General features: G+C 45.1%; 1 pseudogene; it reads right to left on the reverse strand.

Moving 5' to 3' along the window:
• Positions 1–16,190, reverse strand: part of LOC143388010 (protein-tyrosine kinase 2-beta-like) — a 42,551-nt pseudogene extending 26,361 nt beyond the window's left edge.
• Positions 16,191–16,683: the final 493 nt, after the last annotated feature.

A 16,683-nucleotide genomic window follows, 5' to 3' on the forward strand; every position in this document is an offset into this window, starting at 1 on the left:
TTAAAATTTTGTCCTGGTTTTATCATTGTTACCTGCAAGAAGATGAGTCCAACCAAGCTATTTCACTGTTTTTGAAATCTCTGTGCTATTTTATGAACAAATCTGTGTCCTCTGAAAATGGAAGAGGCCTGGGTAGCTGAGAGCTCCTTTCAAGGCACTAACAGCCAGACAGCAACATAGCAAATATCAGGAATAGCAAGCCCTGGTGCCACTCTAGCAGGGCCCAACCACTCACCAGTACCCAGCTAGATGTCCTTGGACAACACTGATGCTCTCTGGAATCCGTTTTTGTTTCTTTATTTCTTTATTTTTTGTTTTTAAATCTAGAACATGGGGAAAATGGCAGTATTTGGAATGGTTTTGTGAGAATTAAATTAATTAGAACTCTTTAGACTATCACTTGACTCAAGGTAAACACTAAAAACACAAACAAATAAAACATTGTTTTAACAACAACCTTTTGCAAAGTCTGGTGCTTCATAAACTAGATTGGGAAAACAAAATTTTGGAGCCTCCTGTTTTACTCCTCTTTTTTTTTTCTTTTTCCTTCCCTAGGAGGTGGTGGCACGGCCAAAGGTCAAAGTGGTGAGGCTGAGGGCCCATTGCAGAGTCAGCTAGTGATTAGGAAATTGGCTACACACAGGGGGCTGAGCAAAGAAGAAATCTATGAGGATGCTGGGAAACTTTTACTGGTGGAAGGAGTACACAGACTATTGAGAGGGGAAGGCTATAGAGGACCCCATATAAGGAACTGGAATTAGAAATAGTGTTTGACTCATAGTTTAAGACAAAGAGAGAGAAAGAGACTGAGCTTTGTTTACGAAAGGGCTTAGGGGCAAGGACATTCCCTAGTGATTTGCAAACCAACCACCCAAGTCTTAGTTTACAGATAAATACCCTTCTTCACTGAAAGTTATCTAAGGTTCCTTGGAGAAATGGGTGATTCCAGAGCTGGGGCAGAAGAAAAGAGAAAAGTACAAGATGAGCCTGAAACATCATTTTTGTGCCAGGAAAAGAGAAAATGTTTAGAGGATGTTGGGAATATATGACAATGAGACAGAATGAGCTTGAAGGGACACAGAATGGCCAAATCTGGGAAAACCTAAGTATTAACATATAATGATAGGAATTACATCCAATGGAAAAAATATACTCTGAATAGATAAATAAACGGGGGAGAAGAGAATGCTTCTCTTCTTAGTAGAAGGCCAATTAGTAAATGTAATGAAAAGGATGGAAATACAAATCACCATTTGGCAACAAGCTCAGTGTTGGTTAATCAGTGCACGGTTCATCAAAGGATGATGAAGTTGGAGAGTGGAGGTCTGATGGTGGGCAGAGGATTGACAGTCTCAGGGCATTGCTCCTCAGATGTCAACCAAATACAAAAGAAAACCTGGCAGGCATGAAAGGCCCAGTTGTCCAGGTTAGCATCTCCCAGTTTAGGACAGACAGCTCTGGTGCGCTTCCTGCCTCCATGTGACAAGAAAAGTACAGCTTCACTTCTGAGATGTTCCTGCCAAGAGTTTGAGGCCCAAGTCTGGTGATGAGACCCAGAGTGAGGGGTCTCCCCAGAGTTCCTGTGGAACAAAGGATTGAGGATCTCTTCCACATTGGAGAAAACAGAAGAAATATGACAGCAATGTATGCTCCTGGACTGAGGGACATGGACATGGCTGGGTCAGTCAGATGGAGTTTGTGGGTTGCACAGTGATATCAGGGATATGGGCTGAATGATGGTGTCAGAGGTGTGAGTTGTGTGGTGGTATCAGAATAACACTGACTTCCCAATTTACATGGCTGTAGTGGAACTTGGCAGGAGAGTGCCCTTGTTTGGGGAAAATAAACACTGGAGCATTTTAATAATGGGCAGCATTGCCACAACTCGCCCTCAAATAGTTTTAAAAAAAGATGAAGGGCATGCTTGAATGAATGTGCTTAAGAAGAAAAAGAGCTAGTAAATAAAGCAGAAGACATTGAAAAACTGTGGAACCAGAGTGAAGGTGACTTGAATTCTTAGAACTGCTTTTTCAAACTTTTTGTTAAATTTGAAATAATTACAAAATAAAAAGAGAGGAGAGACTCCTATAGGACCTAGGACATGTGAAAGAAAAATACTATATCAAGGGGATAAATAAAACTTCTGTCAGGCCAGACAGAGCCTTGCTGCTTTCCAAGGTATCTGAGAGGGGTTGGACAGAGTCCAGCTCTCCGTTTCATGGTTGGTGAAACTTTCTAGGACCTGCCCTGGGCAATAAATTTCCAGGTTTCTTTCTTGGAAGTGAAAGATTCTGTAGAGAAGATAGTGGGGTAACTCTAGATCCTTGGAGTGGAAATTCATAACTCCTTGCTTAACAGATGCTCATAGAAAGATAGATTTCAGCCCCAGGAAAGGAAGAACTTGGGATTTCTCTAAGCTCAAACACACTCTCTGGGAGGCTGTCCAGTGCTGGGAAGATTCTTATCAGGGACAAACCTGATGCTCCAGGGAAACTACCAACATGACTACCACTAGTCACTGAGGTTGTATGGTGAAGAATCTGGCTATTCTATGACCTTCGTTCTGGGGAAGGAGCCTCTATTCCCAAGTGATAGGATTGCCTTTGAAATTCATGATGGGTACCTGGACCACACTTGAATCTATGCTAATGAACGGAGAGGGACCCTAGATGACTTCAGGATGGGTCCTGGTCAACCATGTTTCAGGCTTTCAAGTTGGAAAGACCAACTCTGTGATTAGAGTGTTGGAGCTTTGAGCCACATGATGGCCTTACCTTGAAGGAGGGAAGAAAGCTGGAGATTAAGTTCAGTGTGGCCAATGATTCAATCAGCCATCTAAACAGGCCCCCATAATAAACACTGAGAAAACCCTGGAAACTTGTGGGCTCAGGTGAGCTTCCTGATTGGTGATGCATCCTAAGGACATGGAAACTTCATATTTGGGATCCTCTTGGACTTTGTGTTATGCATTTCTTCCTTTGACTGGTCAAAACTAAAATCATTCATGTGTATGGCACTTTTCTGAGTTCTATGAGTTGGTTTGGTGAAACTTAAGCAAATAGAGGGAACTCCCACATCCATAGTCAGTTGATCAAAAGTGTTGGTGGTCTGAGAATGCTGGAGCCTGCATCTCGGGTCTGAGGGGAGGGGTGTCCTGTGGACTATGCCCCCAACCTGTGAAGACTATATGGACTGCAGAATTTACATTACAAATGGGCTGATCCATTAGGCATAGCAGGGAGAAAAAAGAAGATTGATGACCACAAGTGACACAAAAAGAACAGTAACTTTGGAGTTTCTCAAACCAGTGATTTGCAAGGTGTGAATCCAATTCTGACACACTTTTAGCAAGATAGGACAGTCCTCTCCCAGTTGTTCTCTATTGAGCTGCAGAAAGGGTCTTCCTTCAAACCATCAGCAAAAATCGACCCCATTCACACCGTGCAGAGCAAATTAGGGGCTCCATTATTGGCATGCAGAGCCCTCAGCTGTGGAGGAACTTAGATTTTGTAGGTAGAAGAAAGTGGTTGAGTTTCAGGGAGGAGTCAGAGAAGTACAAGCTCAGGGCCTTGGGGCCACCCTCCCTGTGTTGGCTCCCATAGTGGTCCTGTCTTCTGTGCTCCCTGCTGCTCTCTGGTACCTGCACAGCTTCTCAAATGGTGGAAGCAGCAACATGGGTGCTCTACCCACTGTCCTCACCTGTCACTAATGAGTCAATATTTCTTTCTCTATTCATAAATCACTCCTTTAAAATTATAGTACAAGATGCATACTACTCACTCAATTGCCATATGAAACATGAATTTTTTTAATGGTCTTAGTTTTCTCAGTTGCTCTTTGGATAAGCCCAGGATTTGTTTTCTGCAAGAAGGCCTTGTTTGCCCTGGATGAAGCTTCCAGGCACTCAGCCTGCCCTTGGTGCACAGCCTGGATGTGAGAAGCCTTCTGGCGCTTTTTTGCAAACATTGGCATTTCCAGGGCTTCTCTTTCTATTTGGCTAATGATGATTTATTTTCTTTACCAAATAGTGTGAAAACCTCCTCCAGGAGACTTCTCCTATCTCCCCATTCTCTGGCTTTTCCTCTTGTAAGTCATAAACAAAGAAAGAATATGACTGGGTGTCTTGTCTCTAAGAGCAGGAAAACTTACAGTCATGCACTACATAGTCAATAATGGACCACACATAGGATAGCAGTCACTCTGATTATAGCATCTAGTGACATCAGATGTGTGTGTAAGTGTGCTTTACAGGGTTCACATGAGGATGAAATCACCTCGAGATGTATTTCTCCTGTCATTGAGTGACACTCGACTATGCTCCCAAACATAAAAGACATCCAAGCACTTATCTTCTCCATTTACTTTCTCTGTCTTTAACCACATCAATCACACTGAGGTACTTCCCCTGTAATCTCTGTGGTCTATTTTCTCAGGCTCATCTGTTTTTAGGCAACACCTAATCTTTTTGTTTTCCTTGAGCTTATTAGACATACTGTATGTCTGTGGCTGGATTTTTCAAAACAATGTGATAAATGTGGTCCCCATCATCCTCCACTCTTTTGCAAAAAATGGTCCTTGCCTAAGGTCACATCCCTGATGAGGGATGGCTCACATACAGTGATTGGTCAATAGATAGTCATCAAGGCCTGTCCTTTCATCCTGATTGGGTCAATGTCATTGAGCTGCCCTAGCTCCAGAGATCCAGAGTTCCATGTGGAATGGACTGTGTCACAGCCGAGCTTTTCCCCAGCCGATCCTGCATCTCCTGTTCCAGGTGCATCTTGTGAGAGTCCTCGTCCACACTTCTTCCACCCAGGCCTCCAAGCTGGGTCTGCCTCCTGGGAGTCCCACTGGGACTCTGGCTTGTAGACTATGTTCTGGGCTTGATTCAGTTCACCCTCCTTACTCATTGCCCTACCAAGACTAAATGATCCTCTTTTTAAAGATAACAGAATTCAACCTTTAATGAATAAGATCTACTTAAGCCTTGGTTCAAGAGAGTCTTGCTTCAACTTTGTCCAAAAAGGTGTCACTCTAAGATTGAGAACAAATTTAAATCAAGTGACTTCAGTTGAAAATTCCCATTGGTTCCTTGTTTTCTATATGAAAAGAGAATAAGAACCAAACTTTCTTTAGCATTAGGATTAAAAGGCCCTTTGGAATGTCCCTCCATATGTTCTTCCCAGTGCTGTCTTCCCCTCTTGACCCACAAATTGCCTAGCCCCAGGGCTGGTCTTTCCACCCTCACCACAGCATGCCATTGCTTTTCTCTGTGCTTGACTACATCTTCTTCCTGCCTGGCTCCCTCTGTCTCTTGACTTCTCCTGGAGATCTCCCAGTCATCACAGGTATCCTTTAAGGACCCAGTCCACACTTAAGTCCTCTGGAAATCCCTTCCTGACTGCCCTTGACAGAGCTCTTGTTTTATCACTGAGATAACAAAGGACTTTGCTTATGAATCCAGCAAGAAACTGTTATGGATTGAGTTTGTTCCCGCAAAAAGACACATTAGAGTCCTAAACTCTAGTTCTTAGAATGTGACCTTATCTGGAAATAGGGTCTTTGCAGACTACTCAAGCTCAAATGAAAACTTTAGGATGGGCTCTAATCCAATATGGTCAGTATCCTCCAAAAGGGAGAAATTTGGAAACGTAGAGAGAAACACACGCCGTGGAAGTGCCAGGTGAAGATGTGGGATTTGAGTGACACATCTGCAAACCAAGGAACACCAAAGCATGCTGGAAAGTCATCAGATGCTAAGAGGCAAGAGAGGGTTCCCTTAAGGTTTTAGAGGGAGCGTGGCCCTGCTGAGGTCTTGCTCTTGGCTTTCCTGCCTCCAGAAATGTGAGATGATCCATTTTCATTGTTTTAAACCACCCTTTTGGTGAGACTTTGTTATAGCAGCCCTGGGAAACTAATGAAGACATTTTTCAATATGAACTAAAACCACAGTCTAGGTCTGATCTTTGATAAGACAAACACCAACTATCATTTTAGTTCTAATTGGTAAATGGTTATGAGAATTTTAAGAAATTTTGTTACCTATATTAACAGTGATCTTCCAGTGATACCTTTCCAAGTGATGACAATAAAGATTTAAATATATTTCCAATTATTTTTAGATGTCAGACTAACATTTTCTGGAGTGTGACACTGAACTAAGACTGGCCGGCCTTATGTGGATCACAGATACATAAAGAGCTTAGTGTAGTGGTTGGCATACAGTAGGTGCTTGACCTGGCCCAAAGGTCAAGTCAACCTGAAGAGCTGAACTGATTGGCTCAGGAAGTCTGAGACCAGGGGATGGAGCATCTCTCCAATGGCTCAGGCTTTGCCTGAGTGAGTGGGAGCTGGTGCCTAGGCAGAAACCCAGTAGGTAGGGGCCAAAGGAAGGGGCCAGAGCTGTGGGCCCAGAGCTGTGGGATGCAGTCACTCAATACCTGCAAGCTCCAAGGAAGGGGTGCAGTGTTGAAGAAAACAGTCTTTAGAAAGGGACCTGAGGGGGGCTGGGGTTCTGGCTCCAGAGGTAGAGTGCTCACCTAGCATGAGTGAGGCACTGGGTTCAATCCTAAGCACCACATAAAGTAAAATAAAAACATTGTGTCCACCTATAACTAAAAAATAAATATTAAAAAGAAAGAAAAGGACCCGAGGCTGTTTGCGAGCTGAAGCCAGTACCAGCAGAGGTGGGTGAAGGGTGGTAAATGATAAATGATCCTCTGGGACAATCAGGCCATGGTCACAGCTGATGCAGCCATGCCACCTGGATGAAAGAAAGAATGAAAAAAAAATATTTCTTCTGCTCAGATCAAGAGCCATGAAGGGCCTCAGCCCCAGCACCCCACTCAGCCCAGCAGCAGCTTCCCTTTTCCCTTCTGTAGTGAGACCAGAAGTAGGCACAAGGAAGCCATGAAGAAGAAACAAGAGCTTCTCTGTGGCTGACTTACAGTGCATGAGAGGTGCCCCCCCCAAAAAAAAAACACTCTGTTAAAGGTAAAACCATTCTATCTATATTCAGATTTGCTAATATACCACCAGTTTGGGCCTTTTGCTAAGTTTTGGAGGAATGATGGATAATGATGGATAATAAAGATTAGGAAGAAAAGTACCAGGTGGTGTATTTCTTCAAAAATTTCTGCCTGTTAAAGTAATGACTTTCCAATTCACTATGAAGTAAACATGTAGCATATGCCTCAGCAAGAGGGGTGGGTGACGTGGGTTACTTCAGGGTCCAGGCAAAGCAGGTTTTTCTCATGTCCAGTGATGGGTCCCAGGCACCCATTTTACTATAATGCTCCACAATTGTCATCAACGAGTATCAACAGGCACCACTAACATTTGAGGCAAGAAGTTTCTTTGTCATGTGGGTCTGTTCTATACCCATAGCTACAGCCCACTGACAGCCATGCCCCAGACCCCAATTGTGGTGACAGTGAGGAGAATGTGGATTTGTGGCCATTCTCTTTGGGCTTTATAACTGGAACCCATTGGTCCATCCATCATTAAATAAGGACCATTAATTAATTCAGCAAATTGGGGAAATGAAGGAAGTAAGAGAGAGGGGAACAGAGCTGCTTTTTTGTAGAAGAGCCTTCCAGACAAATGGTCTAGAAATTATGGAGGGCCCTGGGTGGGAGGATGTGAGGATTCAGTGTGCTTGGTGCCACAGGAGCTGGGGTGGAGACAGCATGGAGGGAACTGATAGGAGGAAAGGTCAGGGAGGCTCTGCCAGGTGTCAGCAAATGTTTTCTGTAAAGGGTCAGGTAGAAGATATCTGAGGCTTTGTGGACCATAGGATATCTGTTGCAAATTCCCAACGCTGTTACTGTAGCTCAAAAGAGCTATAGATAATACATGAGTGTGGTTGTGGTTCAATAAAACTGTATTTACAAAAATGAGAGCAACCAGCTGTATTTGGCCTGAAAACAATAATTGCTTGTAAACCCTGTTGTGAACCAAGGTGAGACTGTAGATTTTAAGTGAGATAAGGAGCCACTGGAGAGTTTAAAGCAGAGCAATGATATGATCTAAGCTATGCCTTAAACATGTCCCTCTAATTGACCTGTGTTTTAAAAATTTACCATAGCTGCTGCCTATAGGGTGGAGCATGTGGGTCTAAGGGCAGAGCAGTTAGCAGGCAAATGAGTTATTCCAGACAAGAGATGCTGATGGCTTGGACCAAGAAAGAGGCAATAGATTGTCGAAGGGAGTCAGAATCTGGGTGTTTGTGATGGTGGAGCCTGACAGGACTTCCTAGTGGACTGAATAGAGTCTGAGAGAATGAATGAAGTCATGACAGCTCTAAGGCCTGAGACATGGTTGGCAAAGAGTGGAGCACCAGGTAATGAAAAAGACTGAGGAGAAGACTGGTGGTGATGTTTGATTCTCCACATATGGTCAGTGGAGATGGCAACCTGGCAGGTGGGGAAGAGACTGGGAGTTGTGGGAGACTGAAGTTAGAAGTACACATATGGCACCACTTAGGTTAGAATCATAGGTAGGGGAACTGGAGGAGATCACCTGAAGAGTGACAAGGCAACACCCTAGGGGGTCACATGCTTGGCAACATCACAGGAAGCCTCACATTAGGGCACACAACCTGCAGGTGGCCAGCAGCTGAGAATTCTGGGAAGTGGAGAGGAGGGGTAGACTTGTGTCAGCCATGTTCAAAGGTCAGTTCCAACGCCAGTTGTGTGTCTGGGTGGAGTGTGTGCAGAAAGCTCACACTTAGGTCTGTACATCTGTATGTCCTGGTCTGTGCTAGCCTACATACAGAAACCAGTGACAAACAGAGTGATACTGAGAGACAGCTATCAAAAGTAGAAGAATGGGGTCCCCCAAAGTATGCCTATGTCCTAACCTCCAGAACCTCAAGGTGACCTCATTTGGAAAATGGGTCTATATAGATGTAACTGAGTTAAGAATTTCAAGATGAGGTCATTCTGGACTGTGGTCATTCTGGCTCATAACCTGTATGGCAATGTTCATATAAAAGACACACAAAGAGAAGGATTGTGTGTGAAGACAGAGGCAGAGACTGGAGCGATGCTGTCATTAGCCAAGGAACACCTGGACAATCAGAAGCTGAAGAGGCAGAGAAGGATCTGTCCTAGAGCCCTCAGAGAGACCAAGGCCCCACTGACACCTTGATTTGGGACTTCCAGCCTCCAGAACTGCAAAGGAACCATCCCTATGTTTTTGAAGCCCCAGGTTTGTAGTAATATATTATGACTGAAATAGGAAACAGATTCAAAGGCCATCCGAGTTCCATGTCCTCAACACATAAGGCATAATTTTCAAAAAAGTGATAGAAGAACAAAATAATAAAAGTTAGCATAACTTCTCACTCTGAAAGCATTCAGTTTGAGGTGATAAAAGCCTCTAACAAGGACATTTAGCAAAGCAACCACCAGGTTAAAAATAAAAAGATAGACACCTGACTGCTAATTTGTCGTTGTCATGAATCTAAGCATACAGATAAACAAAGGGGCTCAGAACTCTGCATGTTTGCCTTGCGCTTGCCTCAGTAGGTGTCTGTGTGGGTGGGTGGCCAGGAGCACTCACAGGAAATGGGGAGGGTGCAGAAAGGAGGAGGCCTGTGAGTGTGCCTCTTCTATATTATTCTGAGTGTCTGTGTGGTACCAGCTTGCGGCTTCCTGGCTGAGCCTTTCCTCTCCTATGCCATGGCTAAGACAGGCATGGCTGTCTCCCGTGTCTCCCATGGCTAAGACAGAGTGTGCTCTGGCCTCTCTTCATCTTATAAGGGCACTAATCCTATAATGGGGGCCCCACCCTCAAGGTCTTATTTAAATCTAATTACCTCCTATCTTAGTCTGTTTCTGAGGGATAAGGGATAATTATAGAGGGATAATTATAAACAACAGAGAATTACTGCTCACAGACCCTGAGGATGTGAAGTCCAAGATCAAGGTACCACCAGATTCACTGTCTTTCCAAGATGGTGCCTTCTTGCTGCATCCTCACACGGCAGAGAATTGAAGAGGGTGCTTCCTTCAACCTCTTTGTAAGGGCAATAATCTCATTCATGGGGCCACAGCTTTTGATGCTGTCACACTCAGTATTAGGTCCAATGTAGCCTTTTGACCAAGTAGCTCCCAAAGACCCCTCCTCCAAAATGCCACCACATCAGGGGCCAGGACTGTACCATGTAAATTGGGGAGGAGCAAAAAACATCCAGTCCATAGCACACTGTGCCACATCAGGTGAGTGGTTAAAGCTTGAAGCTAAGTTGGATGGGAATTTGATGGTGTCACACAAGCATAGGGCACACTTGGAAACTGGACTCTGCCCTCATCCCGTTCCAGGGAAGCCACACCCAGAGACCACACCTGCAATGCAGAGACTCTGCTGTGGGTGGTCGGAATGCCTCTGGAAGGACAGGAAGGACACAGAATGGCTTTAGTTCCTGTCCCTCCTGGGGATGCAAATATGAATTCCCAGTGCAGTGACACTTCAGGAAAAAAATGAAGATGTATCTCAAATGTGGCTTTTCAGCCTAGTGGAGGCTGGCTGAGAGATAGGTTAGGAGTGGGGGTCCTGCTGGCAATTCTGCATTGCACCATATCATGGACGAATGCCCATTTTTTCTTACTACCCTCCTGAGAGAGAAAAACAGGTGGTCTGATAATAGGGATGCACACACACAGAGAGTGGGTCTGCTGGTGACAGCCAGAGAGAGAAGACACCACGAAACAGGCAATCAGTGTGCCAGGCACAGGGAGGACAGAACATGGCACTTAGAAGCAGGTGACCAAACAATTCAACCTCACATGCATCATACTCTGGGGCTTGGCAGGGACATTCCTAATGGTTATCTCTGGACATTATGTGTAAGCTGGAACTGAGACAAACCAGGACATATAGTAAGCCCTCCCACCCAAAAGAGAATGGGAAGAAAAGGAGAGGGAGAAGGAGAGAGAGAGGATGGGGGCTGCATGCACATAATCGTGATCATGAAGGAGACACCCCGTGTTGGCACGTCTGGGTGATGCTCTGCAAGTTGTTTTCAGAATGCCATTTTAGCCTCTTTCCCAGACAAGCAAATTAGCACATTAGGAGAAAATAGATGATATAAGCCTCTGCTTGCTACAGAGATTCCAAGCTCCCAAACAAACACAATTTCCTCTGAATAGCAAACCAAAGGGAAGTGGAAAATCAAGAAGAGCCAAGTATGGTTTTCATTTGTCACATTGCTGAGTCTCTCCAGCACCTACCTGATTTCTGAGGGGTCCTAGGAACCAAATCCAGGGAGTACTTTTGTGGTTTTGAACGTGGCAAGCATCATGAGTCTATTGTATTTGCATAGAAGTAAGTTGGGAATAAAGATAACTCTACGAAGTCAGCAAGTACGCCTGGAGTAACCATGTTTTGGAAACATGCCCCGGCAGGGACTGTGCCAGGGTGAATCTCCATTGCTTCTATTTGATCAGATGCAGCCAAGTGGGGGGTGTTGGAATTTCAGGAGTGTTCTTATGGAAGGACATGTGCTTGGCAAATCTGGAAGTGCTGGCAGCATTTTGAGTACTCGGAGGATGGTGAAAGAAGATATGGAGCTGGATATGAAAAATTGGTTGAAGTCAAAGCCAAGCTAGGGAAAGGAGGCTGTCAGGAAGTAGATGGAGGGAGGTACTTCTCCAGGAGAATCTCAGTCAAGGATGCCAGGCCTGGGTTCCCTATTGGACACTCCCTACTGGACACCTCTAGTGGGCTCTGAATAGCAAAGCTAGTCCTTGATGTTCAGACCCAACTCTTCTGTGTTATTTGTTCTCCTAAGCCTTGTTTCTTCCTGTCAGAGCTTTTGCCTCAGTTTGTAATCATTTGTTCTTTGGTTTAAGTCAATTTTGGTCTCACCCTTGGCCAGGAAACCCAGTGAAAGCAGAGAGTATACCTGAAGGTATACTCTCAGGCCAGCGTGGTGCCAGGCATGGGCACCCAACTCTGTTTGTGGAATGGAAGATGGAATTATTCAAGGCTCTTTCCACAGTGACCTCATCCACAGCCATGGTTTCAACCACCACCTTGAGGCTGGCCACACTCGACTGTCTGTGCCCACACTAGTTCTCCCCTCCAGAACATGCACCAACGGTTACTCAACATTTCCATGTGAAAGTGTTAAAGCACCTCAATCGCACTGAAAGATCTTTAACTGCGCTGGGGAACACGTCACTCCCCACCCAGTCTCTCCTCCAGTGTTCATCATCTTAGGGAGGGGGCCCTGTCCACCTGAACCAGAGCTGCCACTCTTCACACCTCCCTATCCCTCATTCCTTCACCTCCCATCCATCACCAAAGCCTGTCACTTCCATCTCCTACAGTCTCTGGATATCAATTAAATTACATCAGCATCTTCCCACAAGGGATGGAGTAAAGATCAAAACTATTAACATGTTTTAAGAAGCCAATCTTAAGGAACTCTCAGCCTCCAACCTGCCATGTACCTTTCCACTCAAGGGCTACCACATGTGGTATTGTCTGGGCTGGTGACTTTGTTTCTCTTGCTTTCTCCTCTTTCCTTCACTTCATAGTCAAAACTGTAAAATGCTAGTTATTCTCACCATCTCTACTCAACCATCATTGTACAATGATTCCTGCCCCCATCTCTCCACTGGAACTGCCCAGCAAAGAGTCAACCATGGCACCTGTGGCTGAAGGCAATGACCCTATTTCTGCCCTCCCCTGACTTGACTTCTCTGAGCACCTAACATTGCTAAACACTCCTTCCTTAAAGCCCCTTGGCCTTTGGCCCCTCTGACTGCTTCTCTCAGTTCTCTTCATTTTTTTGGGGGGGGACTCTTCTTTTCCTTCATTTGCTTCTCTTTCTTCATCAGTCCTCTGGAAATTAACTTCCCAAGGTTTCCCAACTGGAACTCTTGCTCTTGCTCAACTCAACCTCCATGGATGATTCTGCCCTCTTGCCTGGCATCCATCACATGACAATGCCAAATCTTTACCTCCAAGTCCTTTCTTCCTCCTAAGCTCCAGGCCCACATTTCGCTGTGGAGGTGCTTCTAACACACTTCAAACACACCACAAGTAGAGCTAGAATCTCAAGGCCCTTCCTTTCTCTGCTCCTATCTCAATGAATGGTGCCAGCTCCCATTCAGCTGCCCAGGCAAGAGCTTGAGTCATCCTTGTCTCCTTCCTTTCTTTCCCTCCCTACATCCAATTAATCATCAAATTCTGTTGACTCTGCCTCCAGAGACACACTCAGATGGGTTGACTTATCTGTTCCCAGTGACGCTCCCTTAGTTCAGGTCCTCATCAGTTCCCTCCCACACAACAGCCACCACTTCCTAACCCACATCCCATTTGCCAGCTTCTTTCTCTAACCCTTTGTGTTCTGCTGCCAGGGTTTGGGGATAAATGTTCCCTAAATGATTTTTCAGAAGACTAGTGGACCAACTTTTAAAAGAGCATTTATTTAGGCCAATAAGAAACAGCTAGGTAGAAAATAATACTTCTGTGCCCCTGTCTCAAAGACTCACTGGGCATATTAGCTTATTAAAGGTTCTGAGAAAGCTTGCTATAAAAGAATCTGTTCAGAATTGTTTAACCAATTATCTTCTAAGCTTCCTTGAGATAAGACCCTTTCTTCAGGGCAACCTCATTGACATCTTTCAGAACACCATGTGCTATTTTAAAATACTAATGTGATTGTCTTCTCAGTTTGAAAATAAGAAAGATGAATGGATAAATACCCAAAGAAGACAACTTGAACTTCATTCTCTGGGCATTTAGACCCTCGGAGATTTTTGAGCAGGGTAATCACCTAAAACTCATCCATGCAACCAATATTTCCAATTATTTGAGACCCTGTTGTGCACTAGGTACATTTCATCTGCCATCTCCAATCCTACAGCAAGGCTGCAGATGGACATGGTCCCCAGGGGGCAGACTGATGTGCAGATAGGTTAAGCATTTAGACCCAAGGCCACACACCACTAACGGTAGGACAGCTCATGGCTGGAAGTCCAAGTGGCTTTATGGCCACAGCTGTTTGTAATAATCAGTGACATTAGAAGGTGACCTTTCGCCAGCAGGAGACACTGGAAGCAGAAAAAGTCAAAACGTGGATAGAAACTCCTAGAAGGCAATTCCATCCTTCTGTTGTTGCTGCTGCCCCACCTTTGTCCCCACACTCCTCCAGATGATGCCCCCAGAACTGGTAGCCATTCTTGAGCTTGGGCCTTACTGACCTTTCTATAGGCCTCCTGCTCTTCCTCCCCTTAGACACCCACCAGGCCATCACACAACTCTAAGAAAATCTCTCTCCCCCTTCCTAAAAACTAGGTGCTGTTCCCCAGTGCCTGCCCAACTCCAAATTTCTAACCTGATGTTCTAGGCCTCTTTATCTGCCCTCAATTTCTACCTTGGCCTTGACTTGAGATGCTTTTCTAAATAAATCCAATGCTTCCATCAAGCCAGACTACCCACCATCCAGCAGCCTCCCAGCCTCTATCTGTGTTGCTCCCTTCTTACCCCAGAGTATCTGCTTTAAATTCCACCCATCTTTTAGGGCCCTTCTCACTGTTAACTCAATAAAACCTGTCCCAAGCTGAACCAACCAGATGTTCTCTCCTTCTCAGCCAAAAGGTCAATGAGTGCTCCTCAAACTTGAAGATCAGGTTAACTTCTGAAAATTACGATAGTGAGGCTCACAGTGGATGGCATCATCTATGTATGAAAATGACATACCTGAAGGAAGACTCATGAAATGGACAGTTAAGAAGATAGGAAAATGTCCCCTGGAAGAAGGGGGCCAGGGCTTATATTCAGGCACATTTATGATCCCATATCAGAAACCATATGACAAGTAATCAAGGCCCTAATCAAATCAGTTACAGGAAACAGAAGGAGTCAATGGAGCCAGAATCAACAATGTTAACTGGCCAACATAGTGAGCTAATCAATTACACTCTGCTCTGTTGTGCGGAGGCAGGTGCATGCCGTAACAGACAGCAGGTGGGATGGTGATGTGGCCAAGCTGCCAAGAGCCACTCACAGAGTTGAGAGGCACAGGTTTTCAGGAAACAGGAAGGGTTGGCAATGCCATGGAGAAGAGCTCAGGCAGCTGTCCCAGAGTTGGTGCCTTTCCTCCAAGTTCCCTGCTTCCTTGTTCAAATCACAAATCCTCCAAGCAACCTTCTAAGAACCCATTTGACTTTCCCTTCCATTAACAATAAGGAATGTTCTGGGCAGAGGAAAGATGCATTCTCACTGAATCCATCTCTTGGGGCCATTAGAGGATTTAATGAGATCATGAGTATAGAAAGACACACCTAACTGTTCCCATGTAGCTATTGTTCAATACATGTAGGTGGTGAAATCAGCCAGTATATTGGAACTCTGCTTTTAATGACAATTTCATTTAGACTTAGTTAAGTTGAACTGAATTCCTGGTATCTAGACGCCTTGATGAGGTGGATACCTGGATCTGTTAACAGATTTTAGGACCCTAAGTAAGAATAAGCCCATTGAGCTGTTGCTCTGGCAAAAGAGCCTGGTGACGCCCATCTACCCCAGGGCATTTGTAGCTCATTACCATCCTCTAAATCCCCCACCAGCTCCATCCTCTAAATGTCCAGCAGAAATCTTAGATAGCTTTTTTTGAAATGTAATCACTTGCATATGCCTCTAATTCCAATTACATTGGAGAGTATTTGAGGGGGCTTTTAAGTCCTTTGCAGAGACTTAAATGTCATAAATACTTAACGAGTTGAAATGAATTGAACAAAGACCAAACAAACAATCAGGGTTTCAAACCAAGGTTGTAGCATCTGTCCCCCAAGCCCCTAGGGAAATGGAGTTGCACACCTGGAGAGGAGTTTGGCCACATCAGCTGAGAACATCTCTCCTGATGCCAACTTCCCTCTGCCAGGCAGTACAGGAGATCCTGCTGGGCGGAAGGAGTGTTGCTCAACTGTCCAGGAAGCAGAGGGTGGAACAGACAAACAGAGTGCACAGGTCTCCAGCTTACCTGGATCTCTGTCTGCACAGTGCATTTGACCAGTTTGAAGTTCTTCCCATTTGCTTTAGAAGCAAACCTTGAGGATGAACACATCTGCCTTTTCCATGTTAACTGGTACCACCACCATGGGCTCTGGGGGACCCTCAGGCCAGCATAATGTGCCCACCTTTACTCGGCTCAGGGGCTCGGACACCCCAGACATTCTCCCAGACAGAAGCTGGGACTAGCACATCTCAGTCCTGTGGAGACAACAGAGAGACATTACTGAAATGAGTGCCTAGAAGCCCTCATGCCTTAGCCCCCCGGGTGCAACCACCAACCAAATGACCTATTCTCCTCTTCTTGAAAACTCCCCTAAAGGCATCAAGTGTTCTTGGATGTTGTTGTGAAGCTATAGCAGGTGGAAGCAGGATACATGAACATTCAGTTATAAAATCTGGACTTGGAGCTTCCAAGCATGCCAGCCCTCTCCTCTGGAAGCCCCCTCTACCTCCCGTTTCTCCCCCCACAATGGCTCCTATGAAAGGGAGACCACACAGAGCAAATTCAGCTGTGAGAGGAGCCAGCCACAGCCTGGTTCCAAGGCACAGCGGAGCAGAAAAGTAAAAAGTGGGGCAGGAGAAAATAGCAGGAAAGAAACAGGGACAAGGGGGAGAAAACAGAGAAGACATAGATTTGGAGAATGGACAGCTCTG

This window comes from Callospermophilus lateralis, unplaced genomic scaffold (assembly GCF_048772815.1).
Source record: "Callospermophilus lateralis isolate mCalLat2 unplaced genomic scaffold, mCalLat2.hap1 Scaffold_413, whole genome shotgun sequence".
NCBI classification, from domain to species: Eukaryota; Metazoa; Chordata; class Mammalia; order Rodentia; family Sciuridae; genus Callospermophilus; species Callospermophilus lateralis.